The following is a 26,447-nucleotide window of genomic DNA, read 5'->3' as shown; positions in this document are numbered from 1 at the left end:
TTGTTTAATATTTTATAACAATACACTTTATTATTGTTAAATTATTAAAAAAAAAAACCAAGTGATTATATTGAGACCTTTGTTTCTGAAGTATACTTGCAGAAAGTTTTCAAATACACATAACTTCTATAGTACTTTCCAGCTATTAATGTTGCATTTTTCCCCCCAAATCATACAATGTATTATTAAAACAACACAGTTCTAGAAAATACATTTCTTTCTGATCAGAGGTGTAAGATGAAAGTATATGATGTTTTCTGAAGGTTCAAGAACTGTTTGTAAGACTTGTCCCTCAAGAATTGTGAAGCTTTCAAAGGATATATTGTAGCAAAAGGAAAGGATAGTTTAATACACAACCTTCTCATCATATGCTGTGAAAACTGTGATGCCAATTTTTGGATATTCAGCTTTGAATTAAAATAACACATTTTTAAAATAATTCTTTCCCTTACAAATATGTACTTAACAGAAACGGGGTACCTAGAAAATATCCAAGCGACACAGTGTTCTTGTGGGACCTTCACTTCCCAAATAAGCATCAAACCTGAGACCCTGGCAGTGAAAGTGCAGAGTCCTAACCACTGAACCGCAAGGGAATTCTCAATCCTATTGTTATTTCAATCAGTTGTGTCAATTACATCCTACTTATACACAACAGTAACTGTATATCTTAAAAGAAGAAACAAAAATGAGAGCTGTTCTGAGGCTTTAGAGATGCTGTCATCAGAGCTCACATCATTACAGGAGTGTTGAACTGGTGGCCAGACACCTGAATGCCATCATTACCACAGTCTTTGCTTCAGGGGTTCAACAGCAAAACATTAAGTCACTTGTCCTCTCCAGAAACCACAGAGGAAGTATTTGGTCCTCTTATTTGTCCTTTTGCAAAGACTTGGAAATTTCCCTCAAAGAAAGCCATTACGATAACAACAAGAAAATATACTTAAATACTGAATAGTCAGACCAAGTCAAATATTGATTATATCAGTGAAGTTTATGCTAAAGTCAGGAATAAAATTGTAATTTCCCTGTAGGTAAGGCTCATCTTCTCTATCTGGAAAATCTAGGCTTTCTAATCTGAGATAGAATAGATATTTCCAGAGTTACAACTTGGACCAGCACATAAAGCTTTTTCACATACTTGCTCTATGACAATATTCTGCACTCAGCAGTTCCTAAATGGTACAGACTGTCTTCCACATCTAGTTACTGAAGCAAGAATGAGAAACCATTCTCAGTTCTAACCATTGTCCCATAACAGAAACCTTCTAATGTCATTACCATAACTGCCACATTGTGTCCAGCGGGCACCAAAGAGTCAGATGACAGAGATTATTTGGTGTCAAATAGTCTCTGGAGTAAAATTCCAATTTTACTCTTTGAACAAGATGCCATATAAATTCCCCAAACTTGTCTATGAGAATTGTACCTTAGGATTTTTCTAAAGATCCTTTAGGTTTCTTTGTTCTTTTTAGCACACAAATCCTAAGTTCTAACAACTGATAGGCACGTGGAGAATGAAGGATGCTTGCAAGCCAAATTCCTATACAACCCAAGCTCCCAAGCCCTTCAATCACTATTGAGATACCACCTAACCCTTATTTACAAAGTTTTAAAGTGTGCATTCTTCTTAAAATTTAGCTTTGTTTTTTCATCCCGATAGAGCATTTCTTCACCCCAATCTGCTACAGAATATATTCCCTGGTGGCTCAGACGGTAAAGTGTCTGCCTACAATGCGGGAGACCTGGGTTCGATCCCTGGGTTGGGAAGATCCCCTGGAGAAGGAAATGGCAATCCACTCCAGTATTCTTGCCTGGAAAATCCCATGGACAGAGAAGTCTAGTAGGTTACAGTCCATGAGGTTGCAAAGAGTCAGACATGACTGAGCGACTTCACTTTATTCTTTCTTCACCCCAATCTGCTACAGAATATATCTACCTCTAACATATGCTATAATTTTATATAATTTTTGTATTAGAGATTTGACTAGCAAGTGTCAGGTAACTTTTTTTTTTCTGATAACTTATTTCACTGGGGCTTCCCAGGTGGCTTAGTGGTAAGGAACCCATCTACCAGCACAGGAAACACAGATTTGATCTCTGGGTTAGAAAGACCCTCTGAAGAAGGAAATGGCAATCATTCCAATATTCTTGCCTGGGCAATCCCATGGACAGAGGAGTCTGGTGGGCTACAGTCCATAAGGTTGCAAAGAGTTGGACACGACTTAGTGATTCAGCAAGCAAACAAGTGGTTTTACTCTATATTAATATACATTTACACAGATATGGCATAGGTCAATGGAGAATGAATTTCATGTATTAGGCTGCTGCTGCTGCTGCTGCTGCTGCTGCTAAGTCGCTTCAGTCATGTCGACTCTGTGTGACCCCATAGACTGCAGCCCACCAGGCTCCCCCATCCCTGGGATTCTCCAGGCAAGAACACTGGAATGGGTTGCCATTTCCTTCTCCAATGCATGAAAGTGAAAAGTGAAAGTGAAGTAGCTCAGTCGTATCCGACTCCTAGCGATCCCATGGACTGCAGCCCACCAGGCTCCTCGGTCCATGGGATTTTCCAGGCAAAAGTACTGGAGTGGGGTGCCATCACCTTCTCCTTGTATTAGGCTAATACCTATGACAAGCATCCCCAGACATTAGAGACCTAACACATTAGAAATGTTTCGCTCACATTACAGTACATCATTGTGGGCGATTTTCCATTCTGGCTCCTTTCAAATGTGGCTCTGACACCCCTGAATGTTAGCATTCTCTCCTATACCTTCAGCATTTTATGGGAAGATGAGGGAAAGAGTGTGGAGAAGCATATGAGAGGTTTTCATGGGCCAAGGTTGGAAGTGGCCAAACAGTACATCATTCTCTTCTGTTAGCTAAAACTCAGCTACATAGCCCTACCCAACTGGGAGAGAGGTAGGGGAATGTATTCTAGTTGGGTAATAACCTTTCCCAGAGAAAATGAGTTTGATAAAGGACTAGCCAGGCTCTGCTACAGTCATCTAGACAGACCACCTTTAGGAGCCTTTCTATTACTTGAAACTTTAATCAAAACCTATGATGCTCTCTCAACAACGAGTACTTCCAGATAACTAATTTTTTAAATATTTATTTTATTTTTTAACTTTACAATATTGTATTGATTTTGCCATATATAAATTATCCCTTTAAACATTTCTGTGAATTATCAAGGGCTCCTATTTTCAGAAAGATAAAGAGCCTCATGGAAATATATACTGTCTTCTCTTTGACCCTTCAGCCACAGGGGTCTTGTAATACCAAATCCTCAAATCCAGCTCTGAAAATCATGGCTCTCTTGACAGCTGTGCTGCTCAGCTACTCAGTCATATCTGATCCTTTGGGACCCTATGGACTGTAGCCCACCAGGCTCCTCTGTCCATGGGATTTCTTAGGCAAGATATAGCTCTTTTACATGCATTTTCTCAAAATGTGATACTTTACCTCTAGCTAAACATGGTATACTCTATTCTATGATTACAGAGAAAGTATTTGGCTTAGAGAACACAGAGCTGTTTATGCTAATCAGTAACTGGTTAATAACAATCACTTAAATTATTTCTCTAAGGCACGATGCCCTCCAGGACTATGCTCAACACTATCTGGGACAATGCTGTGTGGCTCCAGGCAGTCACATGCCACATGACCTCCAGGGAGGAGAGCTCTCCCTCCCTCAGTCTTTCCTTCCACTTCTCCGCACTGAGCGATGCCCCAGTTAAACATGATGTGGTTAAATTTGGAGACGCCTTTGGGATATTAACTTTAGCAGTTAGATGAGTGCACATGTGTGTGTTTGTGTGTGGTGTGCCTGGAGGGCAAAGAGTGAGCGTTTACTTTTATGTCATAATACATGAGTAGAAATGATGCCCCAAAGTCTTCTTCAGCCTAGTGCTTAATGGATTAGTAAAATGTTGAGATATATTACAGCTAAGCAGTATCAATACGTTTGTCTTTGTGCATCTTCTTATTCCGGCCATAATGTCTACATTGCATCTCGCTTATACGTATAAGAGTGACGATTTCTTCAAAATACTCCAGCTTCTTCAGTTCAGTTCAGTTCAGTTGCTCAGTTGTGTCCGACTCTTTGCAACCCCATGAATCGCAACACGCCAGGCCTCCCTGTCCATCACAAATTCCCGGAGTTCACTCAGACTCACGTCCATCAAGTCAGTGATGCCATCCAGTGATATCATCCTCTGCCGTCCCCTTCTCCTCCTGCCCCCAATCCCTCCCAGCATCAGAGTCTTTTCCAATGAGTCAACTCTTTGCATGAGGTGGCCAAAGTACTGGAGTTTCAGCTTCAGCATCATTCCCTCCAAAGAAATCCCAGGGCTGATCTCCTTCAGAATGGACTGGTTGGATCTCCTTGCAGTCCAAGGGACTCTCAAGAGTCTTCTCCAACACCACAGTTCCAAAGCATCAATTCTTCGGCGCTCAGCCTTCTTCACAGTCCAACTCTCACATCCATACATGACCACTGGAAAAACCATAGCCTTGACTAGATGACCTTTGTTGGCAAAGTAATGTCTCTGCTTTTGAATATGCTGTCTAGGTTGGACATAACTTTCCTTCCAAAGAGTAAGTGTCTTTTAATTTCATGGCTGCAGTCACCATCTGCAGTGATTTTGGAGCCCAAAACAATAAAGTCTGACACTGTTTCCACTATTTCCCCATCTATTTCCCATGAAGTGATGGAACCGGATTCCATGATCTTCATTTTCTGAATGTTGAGCTTTAAGCCAACTTTTTAACTCTCCACTCTCACTTTCATCAAGAGGCTTTTGAGTTCCTCTTCACTTTCTGCCATAAGGGTGGTGTCATCTGCATATCTGAGGTTATTGATATTTCTCCCTGCAATCTTGATTCCAGCTTGTGTTTCTTCCAGTCCAGCATTTCTCATGATGTACTCTGCATATAAGTTAAATAAACAGGGTGATAATATACAGCCTTGATGTATCCTCTTCCTATTTGGAACCAGTCTGTTTTTCCATGTCCAGTTTTAACTGTTGCTTCCTGACCTGCACACAGATTTCTCAAGAGGCAGATCAGGTGGTCTGGTATTCCCATCTCTTTCAGAATTTTCCACAGTTCTTAGTTATATACAAATGTATAGATGAGTATTTGGTCTTAACCCTTATGACTGCTTGTTATTTCTTTATTTTATACCTCTGGGTGCATGTGGGTTAAGTTGCTTTAGTCATGCCTGACTCTTGGTGATCCTATGGACCATACGTAGCCTGCCAGGTTCCTCTGTCCATGGCATTATCCAGGCAAGAATACTGAAGTGCATTGTCATGCCCTCCTCTAGGGGATCTTTTCCAACCCAAGGATCAAACCCACATCTATTACATCTCCTGCATTAGCACACAGGTTGTTTACAACTGTTACTACCTGGGAAGCCCATTTTATAGCTCTACGTAATACCAAGACTACACGTTTTCCTTCCATTTTTCTTTTCCAGATCTCACCAATTTCCTGAGAATTTCAACCTTAAGCTGACATGACCCTACAACTGCAGGGGCAGAGTCATTTTAATGTTTTGACCTAGCATCTCTCCCAGGCTTCCCTGATTAGAACTAAATCTTTGGCGGGTGTCTTTTCTCTCTTTTTTTTTCTTTTTCACATTGCTATTTCCATGTAGCTTTCTGAAAACATATGTTTTGGGCTCAGGATTTTTAGCAGTTTTTCTGGATACTCTGTTAAATAATTTATATTACATGGCCACCCTACCAAAAGAGCTACCTACCTAAGATGGGGTCTCCAACTGTGCTAAAGATATATGTTTGAAAGAGACATACGGATTATTGAAAATTTCAAATGGTGTCCTTACCAGTAGACATATTTACATGGTTGGGAAATAAAAAGCTTAAGAGGCAACGATTATGAATGCCCGTTATTAAATGTTCACTTTTTTCTTTTTTTTTTTTACTAGAATTTACTTTCATCCAGACTTTCCAGGTGGCACTAGTGGTAAAGAACGTGCCTCCCAATGCAGGAGACATAAAGAACGCACATTCGATCCCTGGGTCAGGATGATCCCCCGGAGGAAGGCATGGCAAACCCACTCCAGTATTCTTGCCTGGAGAATCCCATGGACAAAGGAGCCTGGCATGCTACAGTCTATAAGGTTGCAAAGAGTTGGACCTGACTGAAGGACTTAGCATGCACACATTTATCCAATTTGTTTATTGTTGATCATGGGGCTATGTTTGATTAAAAATTATTTTACAGTATCTCTACTGGATTTTATTCTCCTTGTAAACACGCTTTAGTCTTCACTAGCTCTTTAAATGAGCCTTGTCAAGCCTATATATCATGCCTGTCTCTCCACCATGCTTTCAGTAAACTACTGCAGTGAGCCTGCAGCAGAAGTGCCAGGAGAACTTGTTGGAACCCGGGCTGCAGGGCGCTACCCCCAGGTTCTGATTGATAGGTTTGAAGTGCGGTTGAGAATTTACATTTCCTACAGGTTCCCAGGTGATGCTGATACTGCTGATTTGGGACCTCACAGTGAGATTCAGTGTGCCTCCTACCTCATACTGTTTGCAAATTTTCACAGCTAGAGCCACTTAACTCACACGTGTTGATTCTGCACCATGCAGGTAGAAAGGAATACTGGCCTTTCATTAGTTCAGTATGAGGTGATTTTAGGGCAGATTTGTCCTGGGTAGCAGAGCTTAGCCTTTGCTGAGTTTTCCAGCTCCTACACTTCATCCCTTCCTAAATTCTTTGCTGGACACACTGTTTCCTCTGGGACTAGGACACTTTGACTTCCCTTGCTCCATGCCTTCTGAAAGCTACAGATGAGCAGGTAAGCTCACTTCCTGCATCTGGGAATCTTCCTGGTTGCATTCTAGATATCTGTACCCTGTTCACTTTGGTGGCATTGATTTGCCTGTGCTGATTTTCTTTCCATTGCTTCTTATTAAGACTTTTCAGTTTGCGTTTTCTGTGCCAATGAGTCCAGTGTTCTGGGTCTGGTATTCCCAGGCCTGACCTCAAACACTCCAGGCTAACTTCTTCTCTGCTTTTCAAACACAGGGGTGATTTACTCAGTTGAACCCATTGTTGCTGTTTCTATGACTGCTGCCCATTCTTCCCCTCTCTTGACTTTATCTTCCCCTCACTGCCAGGCTCATCTCCCTCACGCTCTGAGACTCAGTGCTGGCCTAGTCTTTTTCCACCATGAATGATTACTTTTCTGGTAAGACCATGCACCTTGGCTGGGAAGGTTCTAATGCTACCTACACATATGACTTAGGTCCAAGTAACTCAATTATATTATTTCCTTTTTAAACCTGTGTCAATCAGGTCTGTGGACTTGCTGTGCAAAATGCAGTCTGAGGATCAGTGGCTTTTTTTAGGGAAGCTTATTGGAAACGCAGAGCCTCGGGCCTTAGCTCAGATGGACTGAGTTAGAATCCATGTTGTAACAAGAGCCCCAGGTGACTTTGAAGCACGCTGTAAGGAACCAATGTATGGTACAGCACCGATAGGTTAAACTGCTCCCACCTAATTGTGATTAATTGAGACCAATTGTGACTCTCAACTTTACCAATATCTATTTTTTATGACTTCCTTATCACCACTGATGTGCTTTTACAAAACTGTGTCAAGTGAATTCTTGCTGATGGTATCAACTATAACCAAAAACACATGATTCTGTAGGAACTTGGTCCATGTACATCTCACGTTTGTTGTTTCCTGATATATCTTTTGCACAAGGTTTTTCAACTCTGTCAGCATACCAAAGGAATATTTCTTCATGCTTTTGGTCATGATCTTATGCAGACTTGGATGACAGGCAACCTGAGGATCCACGGTGGGTGAGTACCACTCAAGTTGAATGAAAAATTTTAGGTGCTTAATGTAATGCTAGTCCACACTAGGTGACCACCCAAACATTCTCATCAGCATTTATTGTGGAGAAAAAGTTGAAGGTGCATAAGGGTGGGTGAACTAACTTCACCCCAGAGCTTCAGAGGTGGGTGGGGCCATCAGTACTGGTCTGGACATTGCTCAGTGAATGGCCTGGTTACCAGAAACTCATCCCTGAAGGAGCAGGACTCCAGGCAGTTACTGAGTCCACGAGTCAGGTCCAACCATTGCAGGGAGTGGGCTAATAAGACATACACAGACTGTCAGAACTTCAGTCTAGAATGCCTACATAGCATATAGGACTACAATCCCTGAAAGAGGAAACTGATATATTCACCTGGAGACCCAGCTGGACAGGCCCTTACTCATAAGCAGTGCTACAGAAAGAATATGGGTTGTAGACTCCAAGCGGGCTTTGTGTGACCTTGAGTAACTTTACCCTCAGAAAGTCTTCCCAAGCAAATAAAAATGCATGTCCAGCGTCTTAATAGAGGACTGAAAGAATGGATGCTTAATTAAGTGGTCGTTCATTATGTTTATCATGGGCTTACCTGGTGGCTTAGATGGTAAAGAACCTGGCTGTAATGTAGGAGACCCCAGTTCTATTCCCAGGTCGGGAAGATCCCCTGGAGAAGGAAATGGCTACCCATTTCAGTATTCTTGTCTGGAGGATCCCATGGACAGAGGAATCTGGCGAGCTATTAGTCCATGGGGTCACAAAGAGTCAGACATGACTGAGTAACTTTCACTTCACTTTTTATTATGTTTATTATTGAGGGAATCCTATTCTTATGTTAGCCTGTGGACCTCAGGGTTGCTCCAGGTTCTTTGAATTCAGACCCAATTGGTTAGACAGTTGGGAAGCTAGTGTAGTACCTTGTCCAAGGATATGAGCAGAAGGAGGTAGGCATGCTCAAAGTATAAGTGCTATTTTGACTGGTATGAGGTGGTACCTCATTGTAGTGTTGACTTGCATTTATCTAATAATCAGCAATGTTGAGCTTCTTTTCATGTATCCATCTGTATGTCTTCCTTGAACAGATGTCTGTTTAGGTCTTTGTCCATTTTTGAGTGAGTTGTTTTATTTATTTTTTATATTAATGCTTGAGTTGTTTTTATATTTTGGAAATTACTCTCTTATTAGTTGCTTCATTTGCAAATATTGAATTGGCCAAAAAATTCATTCAGGTTTTTCCATAATATGGTATGGAAAAATCTGAGTGAATTTTTGATCAATCCAATATTTTCTCCCTTTATGAGGGTTATCTTTTCATCTTGTTTGGTTTCCTTTGCTATGCAAAAGATTTTAAGTTTGATTAGGTCCCATTTGTTTATATTTTCATTACTTTAGGAGGTGGATCAAAAAAGATCTTGCTGTGATTTATGTCAAAGAGTACTCTGCCTATGTTTTCCTCTAAGTTTTATAGTGTCTGGTCTTATATTTAGGTCTTTAATCCATTTTGAGTTTATTTTTGTGTATGATGTTAGGGTTGGAGAAGGAAATGGGCAACCCACTCCAGTACTCTTGTGTGGGAAATAACATGGACAGAGGAGCCTGGTGGTCTAGAGTCTATGGGGTTGCAAAAGAGTCTTAACATAGTTTAGGGACTGTTCTAATTTCATTTGAATCTTTTAATTTTCTAATTTCATTGAATTTTACTTGTAGCTGTCCAGTTTTCCCAGCACCACTTATTGAAGAGACTGTCTTCATTGTATATTCTTGCCTCCTTTGTCATAAATTAATGAACCATAGGTGCATGGGTTTACTACAAACAAATGCTGGAGAGGATTTGGAGAAATGGGCACCCTCTTGCACTGCTGGTGGGAATGGAAACTGATCGAGCCACTAAGGATAATAGTATGGATGTTCCTTAAAAAACTAAAAAGAAACTATATGACCCAGCAATCCCACCATTGGGCATATACTGTGAGAAAACCCCAATTCAAAAGATACATGCACCCAAATGTTCACAGCAACACTACAACAGGTAAGACATGGAAGCAACCTAAATGTCCATTGATGGATGGATGGATAAAGATGTGGCACATATATACAGTGGAATATCACTAAGCTGTGAAAACCAATGAATTTAGGTCATTGGTAGAGATGTGGATGGACCTAGAGACTGTCATACAGAGTGAAATAAGTCAGAAAGAGAAAAACATGCTATATTAACATATATATGTGCATTCTAGAAAAAGGTGAACCTTTATAGGGCAAGAAAAGAGACACATAGAGAACAAAAGTATGGATGCCAAGGGGAGAAAGGAGGGAGACAGGATGAACTGGGAGAGTGGGACTGACATACACACACACACACACACACACACACACACTCTACCATGTGCAAAATAGACAGCTAGTGGGAACCTTCTATATAGCATACAGAACTGATCTAAGTCAGCACTCTGTGGTGACCTAGACAAGTGGGATGAGGATGTGGGATGGAGATCCAAGAGGGAGAGAATATATGTATACATGTACCTGATTCATTTCATTGTACAGCAAGAACTAATACAATATAAAGCAACTAGACCCCGATTTACAAAAAAATCACAAGTAATTCACTAGCTATATTGGACTATTTTTTATTTTTTTACTTTTTCATTCTGTTTGTGATTCGCTATCTTTAGTGTTGTGCTGGGATTCCTTTTTCTTTTTTGTGCATATGTCTATTATAGATTTTTGGTTTCACGAGCTTTTGGTTTAGCAGTCTATATATTTGTGATTGTTTTAATTTGCTGATCTCTTAATTTCATATGCATTTTAAATACCCTGCACTGCACTTTGCTCCTCTCATGATCACTGGTTTCGATATCATACTTTTGTGTGGATCCTGCCTTTACTGTATGCTTGCCTTTACTGGTGAGATTTCCCATTTTATAAGTTTCTTGTTTCTAGTTGTGACCTTTTCTTTTCTGCCTAGAGAAATTTCTTTAGCATTTGTTGTAAAACTGGTTCAGTGGTGCTGAATTCTTGGGACTTCTGCTTGCCTGTAAAGCTTTTGATTTCTCCATCAAATCTGAACAAGAGCTTTGCTGGGTATAATGTTCCTGGTTGTAGGTTTGTTTGTTTTGTTTTGTTTTTTTCTCCTTTCATCACTTGAAATATATTATGCCAGTCCCTTCTGGCCTACAAAGTTTCTGCTGCAAAATCTGCTTAGTCTTATGGGGATTCCCTAGTATGTTTTCTGTTGCTTTTCCCTTGTTGCTTTTAATATTTTCTCTTTGTCCTTAATATTTGTTCATTTGATTACTGTGTATCTTGGTATTGTCCTCCTAGGATGGGATTCTTTGTGCTTCCTGGACTTGGGTGAGAGTTTTCTTTCCCATATTAGGAAAGTTTTCGTCTAATATATCTTCAGATATTTTCTCAGGTCCTTTTTCTCTTCTTATGGGGCCCCTATTATGTGAATTTTTGTGTATTTGATGTTGTCTAGAAGTCTCAAACTGTCTTCATTTCTTTACATTCTTTTATCTTTATTCTGTTCTGCAGCAGTAATTTCCACCACTCTGTCTTCCAGCTCATTAATTCATCCTTCTGCCTCATTTATTGTGCTATCTATTCCTTCTAGCGTATTTTTCATCTCAGTTATTGTATTCTTCAACTCTGGTAGTTCTTTGTTAAAAACTTTTTGTAATTTCTCTTTTTGTGCCTCCAATCTATTTCCAAGTTCTTGTATCATCTTTATGATCATTACTCTGAATATTTTGGGTAGACTATCTCCACTTCACCTAAATGTTCTTTGAGGGTTTTATCTCATTCCTTCAATATTCCTGGAGAATATTCCTTTGCTGTCTCATTTTGTTTAAATTCTATTTGTATTTTTATCTATGTAGTAGGTTAGATACACTTCTCAACCTTGGAGATGTGGCCTGCTATTGAGGATGTCCCAAGTGTCCCAACAGTACAGTCTCCTCTTGTCATGCAACGGCCAGTGTCTTGCTGTTCCCTGGCCCCAGGGTCAGTTTTGACCTCAGTTTATGGACTGTTTCACAGGCTGCGGGGTTGTAGTTTTCTTGCTTGTGGTGCCTGCCCACTGGTGGGTGGAGCTGGGTCTTGCCCTCTGGTGGGTATGGCTGTGTTAAAGGATGGCATCTCTGTGTCTAGAGGTGACTGTGGGGTCAGGAAGTCTTTAAGCAGCCTGTCTGCTGATAGGTGGGGCTGTGTTCCCCCTCTATGACTTGTTTGGCCTGAGGTATCCCACCACTGCAGCCTGCAGGCTATTGGGTGGGGCTGGGTCTTGGTGCTTATGACCCAAGCAAGATGTCTACGTTCAATAAGAGTTCCTGTAGATGACATTCTTGATATCTCTGCCACTGACACCAGTGTCCACGTCCCCAGGGTGAGGTACAGATGACCTCCACTTCCCCAAGAGAGCCTCCAAGACCACCAGGCAGGTCTGGTGCAAGTTCCTAGTCACTGCTTTTGCCCTGGGTCCCAGTGCATGTGAGACTTTGTGTGTGCCCTCTAAGAGTGGGGTCTCTGTTGTCCCCAGTCCTGTGGAGTCCCTGTAATCAAGCTCTGCTGCCTTCAAAGCCAAATGCTCTGGGGCTCTTCCTCCTGATGCTGAACTTTTAGTCTGGGGAGCCTGGTGTGGGGCTCAGAACTCTGACTCTTTCAGGGGAAACTCTGTGATATAATTGTTCTCTAGTTGAGGGTCACCCACTCAGGTGGTATGGAATTTGATTGTATCATGAGCACACCTCCTACCACCATCATCTTGCTGTGACTTCTTCTTTGTCTCTTTGGACATTAAGTTTTTTTTTTTTTTTTTTTTTAATACATTCCAGTCTAGCGAGTTGTGATTTTGATGTGCTCATAAGATGAGGTGCGCTCAAGATGTTTCTAATCCATCATCTTGTTCCCCCCAGCAGGAGGTTTCTCTTAACTAATCTTTGTATATGTCAAAGATACACATACAAAGATCACTTTCCCTAAAATGATATTAAATTAAAGGGTATTCTATGGTGCCTCTATTCAGAATTTTTTTAACAGCTTAACATTTGAAGTCCAAAACCTTTTTTTCCCTGAGTTTCTAGGGATGGACAAACAGAACTTTTGCATGCTATGGTGAACTCTTATGGCACTAGCACACAGAGTTGGTGGTATCTTTTTGGCTACATTAATTACTCATAATTTCTCTCCTAGGGCCTGCAATAGAATTCTTTTTTTCCTTTTCTCCTTTTTCATGTGTAACAGTTTCAGTTATTTAAAGAAAAAAAAAATGGAGATCTTTGTTCTTATAGCTAGCATTTTTGCTAAATTATTCTACCTTAAGTAGTTCAGTTCAGTTGCTCAGTCATGTCTGACTCTTTGTGACCCCATGGACTGCAGCATGCCTGGCTTCCCTGTCCATCACCAACTCCCAGAGCTTACTCAAGCTCATATCCATTGAGTCGATGCCATCCAACCATCTCATCCTCTGTCGTCCCCTTCTCCTCCTGCCTTCAATCTTTCCCAGCATCAGGGTCTTTTCCAATGAGTCAGCTTTTCACATCAGGTAGCCAAAATAGTGGAGCTTCAACTTCAGCATCAGTCCTTCCAATTCAGGACTGATTTCCTTTAGGATTGACTGGTTTGATCTCCCTGCAGTCCAAGGAACTCTCAAGAGTATTCTCCAACACTGCAGTTCAAAAGCATCAATTTTTTGATTATATATAATCATATATGCAAATAAAATATATAAAGATATAATATTTGGGGTAGCTGCTGCTGCTAAGTTGCCTCAGTTGTGTCTGACTCTGTGCAACTCCATAGACGGCAGCCCACCAGGCTCCCCCGTCCCTGGGATTCTCCAGGCAAGAACACTGGAGTGGGTTGCCCTTTCCTTCTCCAATGCGTGAAAGTGAAGTCGCTCAGTTGTGTCCGACTTTTCGTGACCCCATGGACTGCAGCCTATGAGGCTCCTCTGTCCATGGGATTTTCCAAGCAAGAGTACTGGAGTGGGATCTGGGGTAGATCCAGTACTTAAACATCTTCTAATTTTGCACAATCATCTGTTCTCTCTAAAGAAGCCATTTATATTAAGTCAGAAGAGAAAAACTTTTCCTCTCTTTAACACAAGACAATAACTTGATGAGCTCATATCTTTTAGTAACAGCATTTACAGATGTGAGCAAAAATATTTAAAAATATAATTTCCATTAGTGAAGCAGCATTTGTCTTAATTTATGAGACACATAATGAACCTAACCTATGAAATACACAGTTCTTAGTGCTGGAATATGTTAGTGAAAAATATAAGTAACAATTCCTGTCTTAATAAATCTTTTATTTTTATGCAATGAGACAAACAGTATAAACACAATAGATAAGTAAATTTTGCTGCATGTCAACTGAACAGACTGTTTCCCCACCTCAGCCTCTCTTGACTGACTTTTTTCTTCCTAAAGCACTTTTGCTTTCCAGATCTGCTGTTCCCGATGGCCAACTACTCACTTGCCCTGGAATTTCTGGACTCTCTGTTTTAAGGGCTACCACTACCACAGCTGAAGCTGCTTGCCCAGTGTTTGCAGTCCTCTTACCACTCAAGGACTTTAATAAAATGTATGACACCCCATATTGCCACCAAAAAAGGCAAATAACATTAGCTCTTCTTCATTCATTTATTCAACAAATGTTTTCTTTTTTTTGAACACATAAGGCTGGCCAGACAATGTTGAAGGTCTGAAGGATACATCATTAAATGTCTTGGAGCTAACAATCTAGGAGGCAGAAAACCAATAAGAAAGTATTTTAGAAATTGATAAGTACAAAAAAAAAAAAAAAAAAGATAAACCAAGGTAAGTGGGGTTTGGAGAGCTGGGAGTAGAGTGAAAGCAATTTTAAAGAAGCGAGTCGGCATAGGTTTCAATGAGGAGGGAGCAATTGAGAAAAGACTTGGAGGAGGACTGGAAATCAGATTCAATGAGGGAGGAGCAGATAGAATAAAGGCAAAGAGGTAATTAGGATCAGCTCAGGTAAGGTATTGGAGAAGGCGATGGCACCCTACTCCAATAATCTTGCCTGGAAAATCCCATGGACGGAGGAGCCTGGTAGGCTGCAGTCCATGGGGTTGCAAAGAGTTGGACACCACTGAGCAACTTCACTTTCACTTTTCAATTTCATGCATTGGAGAAGGAAATGGAAACCTACTCCAGTGTTCTTGCCTGGAGAATCCCAGGGATAGGGGAGCCTGGTGGGCTGCCATCTATGGGGTCACACAGAGTTGGACACGACTGAAGTGACTTAGCAGCAGCAGCAGCAGGTAGGATATTTGAACACTGTTGGCTTTTATTAATAGTTTGAGTGAAATGGGAATTGTTGCAAGATTTCGAGCAGAAGAGGGATGTGGTATGGAGAAAGAAAATGTGCATGTATGTGTACACACAACTGGTACATAAGGCAGCTGAATAAAAAACTCACATCTCCCTGAGCTAGGACCTCAGCCCTTCTCCTTTGATCTTGAGTTCTAAGCAGATGGAGGTAGGATAAGCAAGAATTCACGTTTGCAATTTGCTCCACTATTGTTCTTGCTGATTGTCTTTTCTAAATGCTGCTGCTCACAATCTCATATTAATTCTCTATCAGACAACTGGGCTGCCCCATTCTTAGTTCAGAAGCAAGGACATGCATCTACTTGTGTAGTCCTGCCATTTTAATTAAAAGCAAACATGAATGCATACACATATACTCAAAAAGCAACTAAGCCGTGTGGCAGGTATTACACTTGAGCTGTCCAAGTAGTGGTGTTGGATTACCCTTGACACAAAATATATGATCTCTCTGGCCAGTTCAGGGCATAGTATCACTTTTAAAAGCCTGTTTTTTGCAAAATAAATCCTCATCATACTTGTGTGACTCTCTGGTGACTCAGATATTTTGGTTTCATCATATGGCTCTCTCTGTCCCTCAGTGTGTGGGCAGTGCCCCAGAGCTATACCTAGGTGATTCACCCACACCCTCACACTGTCCCCCACCACCAGGCACTCTGACCTTCTGATCCTGCATCTATGCTCACCTCTCCTGAACTCTTTCCAACTTCTAGTCATCTTTTCCCTTCAGTGTGCTCACTTTTCTTCTAAAACCTGGTATCCATCAAAATTTCCAGAACATCAATTTATGTGAAGTCTAAGTATAGGTAGATTTCATGTACATTTCAATGTGTATAATAGGATGGATATATATAAAAATTGACTATGGATGAAAATACATGGAATGTAACTATTTAAGGTAACAACTGGCCCATCTAGATAGATCCAGTCATTAATGTGCTATAGTAACAAGGCACTGTTCAAAACAGGAATGAGTTGCCTAAAAGTATAGTGACCTCTTAATCACCTGATGTGCTAAAGTAGATAAAATGTGGAGGACTCTAGGACTGGAGAAGGAAATGGCAACCCAGTCCAGTGTTCTTGCCTGGATAATACCAGGGGTGGTGGAGCCTGGTGGGCTGCCATCTATGGGGTCGCACAGAGTTGGACATGACTGAAGTGACTTAGCAGCAGCAGTAGGATTAGGAATGCTGTAGAGAAAATCCAAATTGATTTGGAATGACTGCAACTAAAGGGAAGTATCCATTAGTCTTTACATTCAGAGAAAGAGTTGGTTTAAATGTCTATAAGTCTTAGGATCCAGGAGGTCTAAATTTGTGGGAGATGATATATGGCAGAAAGGCAACAGCAGAACGAACATTAAGGGATAAAGGGTCATTCTGACTTGTCATTTTCCCACCAGGAAATGACGGGCAGAAGATGACTATAGCAGGGCCAGGTCTCAGGAAGTCAGAACCTCAAAGATCAGACATTTAGGCAGGTGTTCAGCAACAGTACCAGGAAGAAAGTTTCTAAAGAGGAAGTTAATCATGGTACCTGAGTCATGGAGACTGCCATATCAAGCAATACTCTGCCCCAATAACAACTTCTCTTTTACTCTGATTTTTTAAGAAAGAAGACTTCTCTGGGCATGACTGTCTTAGGGCATAATGATTAAGAATAGAAAGAGGTTGGAGAAAGCCTTTGACAAAATTCAACACCCATTTATGATAAAAACTCTCCAGAAAGCAGGAATAGAAGGAACATACCTCAACATAATAAAAGCTATATATGACAAACCCACAGCAAACATTATCCTCAATGGTGAAAAATTGAAAGCATTTCCTCTAAAGTCAGGAACAAAACAAGGGTGCCCACTTTCACCATTACTATTCAACATAGTTTTGGAAGTTTTGGCTACAGCAATCAGAGCAGAAAAAGAAATAAAAGGAATCCAAATTGGAAAAGAAGAAGTAAAACTCTCACTATTTGCAGATGACATGATCCTCTACATAGAAAACCCTAAAGACTCCACCAGAAAATTACTAGAACTAATCAATGATTATAGTAAAGTTGCAGGATATAAAATCAACACACAGAAATCCCTTGCATTCCTATACACTAATAATGAGAAAACAGAAAGAGAAATTAAGGAAACAATTCCATTCACCATTGCAACGAAGAGAATAAAATACTTAGGAATATATCTACCTAAAGAAACTAAAGACCTATATATAGAAAACTATAAAACACTGGTGAAAGAAATCAAAGAGGACACTAATAGATGGAGAAATATACCATGTTCATGGATTGGAAGAATCAATATAGTGAAAATGAGTATACTACCCAAAGCAATTTATAGATTCAATGCAATCCCTATCAAGCTACCAACAGTATTCTTCACAGAGCTAGAACAAATAATTTCACAATTTGTATGGAAATACAAAAAACCTCGAATAGCCAAAGCGATCTTGAGAAAGAAAAATGGAACTGGAGGAATCAACCTACCTAACTTCAGGCTCTACTACAAAGCCACAGTTATCAAGACAGTATGGTACTGGCACAAAGACAGAAATATAGATCAATGGAACAAAATAGAAAGCCCAGAGATAAATCCACGCACATATGGACACCTTATCTTTGACAAAGGAGGCAAGAATATACAGTGGATTAAAGACAATCTCTTTAACAAGTGGTGCTGGGAAATCTGGTCAACCACTTGTAAAAGAATGAAACTAGAACACTTTCTAACACCATATACAAAAATAAACTCAAAATGGATTAAAGATCTCAACATAAGACCAGAAACTATAAAACTCCTAGAGGAGAACATAGGCAAAACACTCTCTGACATACATCACAGCAGGATCCTCTATGACCCACCTCCCAGAATATTGGAAATAAAAGCAAAAATAAACAAATGGGACCTAATTAAACTTAAAAGCTTCTGCACATCAAAGGAAACTATTAGCAAGGTGAAAAGACAGCCTTCAGAATGGGAGAAAATAATAGCAAATGAAGCAACCGACAAACAACTAATCTCAAAAATATACAAGCAACTCCTACAGCTCAACTCCAGAAAAATAAATGACCCAATCAAAAAATGGGCCAAAGATCTAAATAGACATTTCTCCAAAGAAGACATACAGATGGCTGACAAACACTTGAAAAGATGTTCAACATCACTCTTTATCAGAGAAATGCAAATCAAAACCACTATGAGGTACCATCTCACACCAGTCAGAATGGCTGCGATCCAAAAGTCTACAAATAATAAATGCTGGAGAGGGTGTGGAGAAAGGGGAACCCTCTTGCACTGTTGGTGGGAATGCAAATTAGTACAGCCACTATGGAGAACAGTGTGGAGATTCCTTAAAGGACTGGAAATAGAACTGCCTTATGATCCAGCAATCCCACTGCTGGGCATACACACTGAGGAGACCAGAAGGGAAAGAGACACGTGTACCCCAATGTTCATCGCAGCACTGTTTATAATAGCCAGGACATGGAAGCAACCTAGATGTCCATCAGCAGATGAATGGATAAGAAAGCTGTGGTACATATACACAATGGAGTATTACTCAGCCATTAAAAAGAATACATTTGAATCAGTTCTAATGAGGTGGATGAAACTGGAGACTATTATACAGAGTGAAGTAAGCCAGAAGGAAAAACATAAATACAGTATACTAACGCATGTATATGGAATTTAGAAAGATGGTAACGATAACCCTGTGTACGAGACAGCAAAAGAGACACTGATGTATAGAACAGTCTTATGGACTCTGTGGGAGAGGGTGGGAAGATTTGGGAGAATGTCATTGAAACATGTGAAATGTCATGTATGAAACGAGATGCCAGTCCAGGTTCAGTGCATGATGCTGGATGCTTGGGGCTGGTGCGCTGGGAAGGCCCAGGGGGATGGTATGGGGAGGTTGGGAGGGAGGAGGGTTCAGGATGGGGAGCATGTGATTTTTTTTTAAAAAATAAAATTTAAAAAAAATAAAAAATAAAAAATAAAAAAAAAAGAAAGAGGTTGGATGGATAAGTGGGACTGGTTACAGTATAAGGATGGTGGAACTGACTCTTAGCTCTGGGCTTTTCCCCTGTTATTAAACCCTCCTCGCCCTCTCCATCTCTCACACACATATTCTATGTTATTGTTAAAACTACAAAACATAACTATTTTAGTCATGAAAACTGTTGAATGAGAAAGTATTTTGTGTACCTTCTCAAATTGAATATTTTGACCTTTATTATTTTGACATCCTGATAGCTACAGGGCTTCCCTAATAGCTCAGTTGGTAAAAAATCTGCCTGCAATGCAGGAGACCCCAGTTCAATTTCTGGGTCAGGAAGATCTGCTAGGGAAGGGATAGGCTACCCATTCTAATATTCTTGGGCTTCCCTTGTGGCTCAGCAGGTAAAGAATCCACCTGCAATGCGGGAGACCTGGGTTCAATCCCTGAGTTGGGAAGATCGCCTGGAGAAGAGAAAGGCTACCCACTCCAGTAGTCTGGCCTAGAGAATTCCACAGACTACAGTCCATGGACTCATAAAGAGTGGGACATGACGGAGTGACTTTCACATATTGACATCTATATTAGCATCAACTATTTAAGTGTTTATGTGCATATGCTGAATTATAAAACCATTTGAAAACATACTACAAGTTATAGATCTTCCTTAAAACATTCTGAGTAGTTTGCCTGAGCTTAGGGAAGTGCAGATTCACACAGTGCTTTGTGATCATCCTGAATCCAGACTGAAAGCCATTTGAACCAAGAGTAGATTTGAAATTTTGCATTTTGTTTATAGGATAGCTATTATCTTAACTTCTTTTCATGATGAAAGGAAGCCATATAAACTTATCTGCAGGAAACAGGCTGCTCATTTCAAAATTCCTTCTCACGTCCCACAGTGCAATCATCTACAGCCAAGATGCAGTTGTGCAGAACACAGATGACGTTATGCTCCATATTACAAATGCATTCATTTAAGCCAGTTCTGCAGGAGACCACTGGAATATAAAACTCTTATCTTTCCTACTATGAACATCAAAGTTTTATTTTTCATTTAGCTCTTGATAGAATAATGTGAAATTCATTTGTGATGAGATTGCTATTAAAAAATTTAACCCATTTTTCGATGTACTCTGAATCTCTGGCAGGAGTATCTTTAAAAGTGAACTCAAGGTCAAAACACATGGAATGGAGAAATAAAGAAGCATGAGGAGAAAGAGGCATGGTCAATTTTAATATCTAATGGGACAAAATCAGTTAAATTTTAATGAAGTCCTATAGCTTCACTCTTTGAAAAAAAATCTGAGTAGGTTCTATACATAATATATAAAACACTGAAAAAGCAGAAGTCAGAATCAAAAAACATTTGCTTTTTGGAAGGCAAGGAAGTAGCTCTTATCTTAGTTATTTCCTTCTTGATAACTCCAAGTTAGACTATTCAAAGAAAGCCTTGTATTGATTTGTTTAACTTTTACAGTTAGCATCTGGGCACAAGATCAAAACTGAAATGAAAAAAAGTTACACTTAAGAAAGTTCTCAGGAAAAATCAGAAGGAAAAAAAAATAACTCAAGTTCATATATCTGCAGTTTTTTTTTAAAAAAAAGCAAAACTTTGCCAGCAGAAGAAACACAGATAAAACATTGTTTTAAGGATAAAACAATATCCTTAAAAAATTAATGTTTTCAGATTCACTATGGATTTATTATCCCAGGCTTTGTCTTGATGCATTTTTCGGATCAAAGGCTTTACAATATCTGAATTAAGCACTCAACTGTGTGTACAGCAGATAACTAAGAATGATTGATAAAATTATAAATAAAATTATAAATTATAACTAAGATAGTATTACCAACTCAATGGACAGGAATGTGAGCAAACTCTGGGAGATAGTAAAGAACAGGGAAGCCTGGCATACTGCAGTCCATGGGGTCACAAACTGTTGGACACAACTGAATGACTGAGCACCACACCAAAGAAGTTTTAGGGGCTTATAATGCCATTGTTTAAAATATTTGAAAATTCTGATACAATAATAAGTCTGCAACTGCAGAAATGAAACATTAAAACTAAAGACAAATGCTATGCTCCAGCAATGTGGAGCTACATACATTACTGAACCAAATTTCTGTCTTTGTCAGCCCACCTGTGTGCGGTAAAGTCCATCACATGGTTATGGTGAAGGAGTATAAAGTGTTTATGCAAGTACCAAGCAAGGAGCATGGGCATCTTATGCTGAAAAGCCTAAACTCCCCAATAGCTCTCAGGGAAGAGGTTTTAAAGAGGGAGGGAACAGCAGGTTGTGTGATCAGATTGCATACAATTCTCAGGTTGGTTTATATCAAGGTGAAGTTTTGGTTTTTTTTTTTTTTGTATTTTATTTAATTTTTTTAATTTAATTTTATTTTTAAACTTTACATAATTGTATTAGTTTTGCCAAATATCAAAATGAATCCGCCACAGGTATACATGTGTTCCCCATCCTGAACCCTCCTCCCTCCTCCCTCCCCATACCATCCCTCTGGGTCATCCCAGGGCACTAGCCCCAAGCATCTAGTATTGTGCATCCAACCTGGACTGGAAGTATCATCAACCTTCTGGTTTCAGTTAGTCTAGGGTCTGTGTGATTGCGGTCAGCAGTTTTCATCTGGTGGGGGTCTGTTTCCTGTAAAAACAATTTAGGAATGTGTGTCAAGCCTTTATCTATATCTTTCAAGGAACTAGGTGTTCCATGATTCTGATGTGTGGCAGAATTATACTCTAAATTGTTACCAATTCACCAGCCCGACAGTTATTCTTTGTTTCTACATCTTCACATTTCCTAATCATTAACTCTTGAGCCAGCCTTTTGAGAATGAGGGGAGGCCTGGGAGGCTAAAAGTAAAGTCTTTTATTTCAAAAGAAAAAGACACGTGCTTGTACACAATTTCACATACAGTTCTTCAGGTACAGTGTTCTGTCTCATACCTCTGTGCCCTTAAACACAGCCCTGCCTGTAGTACCATCTCCTTTCTTCTTACTGGCTGCCTCGTGTTTCTCTTTTAAAATTCAGTTCACATATATTAACGCATATATGTGGAATCTAGAAAAAATGGTATAGATTAATGTACTTGATAAGCAGAAATAGACCAACAGATGTAGAAAACAAATGCATGGATGCAAAGAGGGCTGGGTGGGATGGATTGGGAGATCGGGGCTGACATATATACACTTCAGTTCAGTTCAGATCAGTTGCTCAGTCGTGTCCGACTCTTTGTGACCCCATGAACCACAGCACACCAGGCCTCCCTGTTCATCACCAACTCCTGGAGTTTACCCAAACTCATGTCCATTGAGTCAGTGATGCCATCCAACCATCTCATCCTCTGTTGTCCCCTTCTCTTCCTGCCCTCAATATTTTTCCAATGAGTCAGCTCTTTGCATCTGGTTGCCAAAGCATTGGAGTTTCAGCGTCAATATCAGTCCTTCCAATGAACACCCAGGACTGATCTCCTTTAGGATGGACTGGTTGGATCTCCTTGCAGTCCATGGGACTCTCAAGAGTCTTCTCCAACACCACAGTTCAAAAGCAGCAGTTCTTCAGTGCTCAGCTTTCTTTATAGTTCAATGCTCACATCCATAAATGATCACTGGAAAAACCATAGCCTTGACTAGATGGACCTTTGTTGGCAAAGTAATGTCTCTGCTTTTTAGTATGCTGTCTAGGTTGGTCATAACTTTCCTTCCAAGGAGTAATTGTCTTTTAATTTTATGGCTACAGTACTATGTATAAAATAGACAACTAATGAGGATCTGCTGTGTGACACAGAGGACTCCACTCAGTGCTCTGTGATGACCTAAATAGGAAGGAAATCGAACGAAGAGGGGATACATGTATACATGTGGCTGATTTGTTTTGCCGTACAGCAGAAACTAATACAACATTGTAAAGCAACTATTTGTTGTTGTTTAGTCACTAAGTCGTGTCCAACTCTTTGAGACCTTAGACCTGTAGCATGCCAGGTTACTCTGTCCATGGGATTTCTCAGGCAAGAATACTAGATTGGGTTTTCATTTCCTTCTCCAGAGGATTGAACCCACATCTCCTGCACTGGCATGCAGATTCAACTCTGAGCCACCAGGGAAGCCCCAAAGCAATTATACTCCAATTGAAAAAAATTAAAATTCAATTCAAGTGTCACATATAGTGACATATACAAAAGTATAAATAAGAATTAAGTACAAAATATATGTATTTATACTGAGAGAAGAAATATCAAATTATAAATTTTAAAAATCTGATAAATATTTCATCACATTACAGAAAGAAATTAATTGCCTCACCACTTGTAAGTGTAGAATAAAACACAGTCATTTACACAGTGAAAAAAAAGTACTGTTTGGCTTGTTGTACATCTCAGTATAAACAACTGTACATAAATTATTTTTTTAAATAATTATTTTACTGATGTGTAGTTGATGTTGACTAAATCACGCCCAACTCGTTAGGATCGCATGAACTGCAGCACACCAGGCTTCCCTATCCTTCACTATCTCCCTGAGTTTGCACAGTCTCAAGTCCATTGAGTCAGTGATGCCATCCAACCATCTTATCCTCTGTCACCCCCTTCTTTTCCTGCCTTCAATCTTTTCCAGAATCGGGGTCTTTTCCAATGAGTCAGTTCTTCACATCAGGTGGCCAAAGCATTGAAGCTTCAGTATTAGTCCTTCAAATGAATATTCAGGGTTCATTTCTTTTATGGTTGATTAGTTTGATTTCCTTGCTGTCCAAAAGACTCTCAAGAGTCTTCTTAAGTACCACAGTTTGAAAGCATCAATTCCTTGTGCTCAGCCTTCTTTCTGGTCCAACTGTCACATCTGTACCGACTACTGGAAAAGCCATAGCTTTGACTGTAAAGAATCTTTGTCAGAAAAGCGATGTCTCTGATTTTTAATACACTGTTTAAGCTTGTCATAACTTTTCTTCAAATGAGCAAGCATCTTTTAATTTTATGGCTGTAGTCACTGTCCAAAGTGATCTAAGAGCCCAAGAAAATAAAATCTGTCACTGTTTCCATGTTTCCCCTTCTGTTTGCCATGAAGTGATGGGACTGGATGCCACGATCTTTGTGTTTTGAATGTTGAGTTTTAAGCCAGCTTTCTCACTCTCTTCTTTCACCCTCATCAAGAAGCTTTTAGTTCCTCTTTGCTTTCTGACATTTGAATGGTATCATCTGTATATCTGAGGTTGTTGATATTGCTCCTGGTAATCTTGATGCAGCTTGTGCTTCATCCAGACAGGCATTTTGCATGATGCATTCTTCATATAAGTTAAATAAGCAGGGTGACAATATACAGCCTTGACATACTCCTTTCCCAGTTTTGAAGCAGTCTGCTGTTTCATGTTTGTTTCTAACTGTTGCTTCTTGATCTGGATACAGGTTTCTCAGGAGGCAGTTAAGGTGGCCTGGTATTCCCATCTCTTTAAGAATTTTTGGCAGTTTTTTGTGATCCACAGTCAAAGGGTTTAGCGTAGTCAATGAATCAGTAGATGTTTTTCTGGAATTCCCTTGCTTTTTCTATGATACAGATGTTAGCAATTTGATTTCTGGTCCCTCTGCCTTTTTGACATCCAGCTTGTACTTCTGGAGGTGCTTGGCTAATGTACTGTTGAAGACTAGCTTGAAGAATTTTGAGCATTACCTTGCTAAAGTGTGAAATCAGTGCAATTGTACAGTAGTTTGAACAATCTTTGGCATTGCCTTTCTTTGGGATTGGAATGAAAACTGACCTTTTCCAGTCCTGTGGGCACTGCTGAGTTTTCCAAATTTGCTGACATATTGAGTGCAGCACTTTCACAGCATCATCTTTTAGGGTTTGAAATAGCTCAACTGAATTCCATCACCTTCACTAGCTCTGTTCATAGTGATGTTTCCTAAGGCCCAGTTGACTCCACATTCCAGGGTGTCTGGCTCTAGGTGAGTGATCACACCATCGTGATTATCTGGGTTGTGAAGATTTTTTTTGTACAGTTCTTCTGTGTATTATTGCTACCTCTTAATATCTTCCGCTTCTGTTACATCCATACAATTTCCATCCTTTATTGAGCTCATCTTTCATGAAATGTTCCCTTGGTATCTAGTTTTCTTGAGGAGACCTCTAGTCTTTCCCATTCTGTTGTTTTCCTCTATTTCTTTGCATTGTTCACTTAAAAAGACTTTCTTATCTCTCCTTGCTATTCTCTGGACTCTTCATTCAGTTGGATATATCTTTCTCTTTCTACTTTGCCTTTTGCTTCTCTCTTCTCAACTATGTGTAAGGTCACTTCAGACAAACATTTTGCCTTCTTGCATTTCTTTTCCTTGGGTATGGTTTTGGACACCATCTCTTTCATAATGTTATGAACTTCCATCCATAGTTCTTCAGGCACTCTATCTACCAGGTGTAATCCCTTGAATCTATTTGTCACCTCCACATAGACATCTTTCAGTTCAGTTCAGTTCAGTCACTCAGCCGTGTCCGACTCTTTGCAACCCCATGAATCGCAGCACGCCAGGCCTCCCTGTCCATCACCAACTCCCGGAGTTCACTCAGACTCACGTCCATCGAGTCAGTGATGCCATCCAGCCATCTCATCCTCTGTCGTCCCCTTTTCCTTCTGCCCCCAATCCCTCCCAGCATCAGAGTCTTTTCCAATGAGTCAACTCTTCACATGAGGTGGCCAAAGTACTGGAGTTTCAGCTTTAGCATCATTCCTTCCAAAGAACACCCAGGGCTGATCTCCTTAGAATGGACTGGTTGGAACTCCTTGCAGTCCAAGGGACTCTCAAGAATCTTCTCCACTATCAGCAAACTAAAATGGATGGGGATTGGTGAATTTAATTCTGATGGCCATTATATCTACTACAGTGGGCAAGAATCCCTTAGAAGAAATGGAGTAGCATTCATAGTAACAAGAGTCTGAAGTACAGTATTTGGGTGCAATCCCCAAAACAACAGAATGATCTCAATTTGCTTCCAAGGCAAGCCATTCAATATCACAGTAATCTAAGTCTATGCCCCAACCACTAATGCCAAAGAAGCTAAAGTTGAATGGTTCTATGAAGACATACAAGGCCTTCTAGGACTAATAACAAAAAAGATGTCATTTTCATCATAGCAGACTGGAAGGCAGAAGAAGGAAGTCAAGAGATACCTGGAGGAACAGGCAAGTTTAGACTTGGAGTACAAAATGAAGCAGGGCAAAA

General features: G+C 40.1%; 1 long non-coding RNA gene across 10 annotated transcripts in view; it reads left to right on the top strand.

Moving 5' to 3' along the window:
* The first annotated feature begins 5,634 nt into the window (after window positions 1-5,634).
* The window catches only part of LOC147356936 (uncharacterized), a 46,652-nt gene continuing 25,839 nt past the window's right edge, over window positions 5,635-26,447 (top strand). For 3 of the 10 annotated variants that reach the window (XR_015143662.1, XR_015143665.1, XR_015143663.1), the window contains exons 1-2: window positions 5,635-6,838; window positions 7,753-7,853. This is a non-coding gene — a long non-coding RNA (uncharacterized LOC147356936). Of the gene's footprint in view, window positions 6,839-7,752; window positions 7,854-9,571; window positions 13,277-14,301; window positions 14,596-16,624; window positions 17,553-26,447 lie in introns of those variants that run through there. The other 7 variants (XR_015143669.1, XR_015143670.1, XR_015143666.1 and 4 more) reach the window with 7 other exon arrangements.

This window comes from Bos grunniens, chromosome 16 (genome assembly GCF_055505025.1).
Source record: "Bos grunniens cultivar Pamir isolate PY7600 chromosome 16, Bosgru_T2T1.0, whole genome shotgun sequence".
Taxonomy (NCBI): domain Eukaryota; kingdom Metazoa; phylum Chordata; class Mammalia; order Artiodactyla; family Bovidae; genus Bos; species Bos grunniens.
Note: the sequence above shows the minus strand (reverse complement) of the source record. Positions and strands in the feature narration are given on the sequence as shown.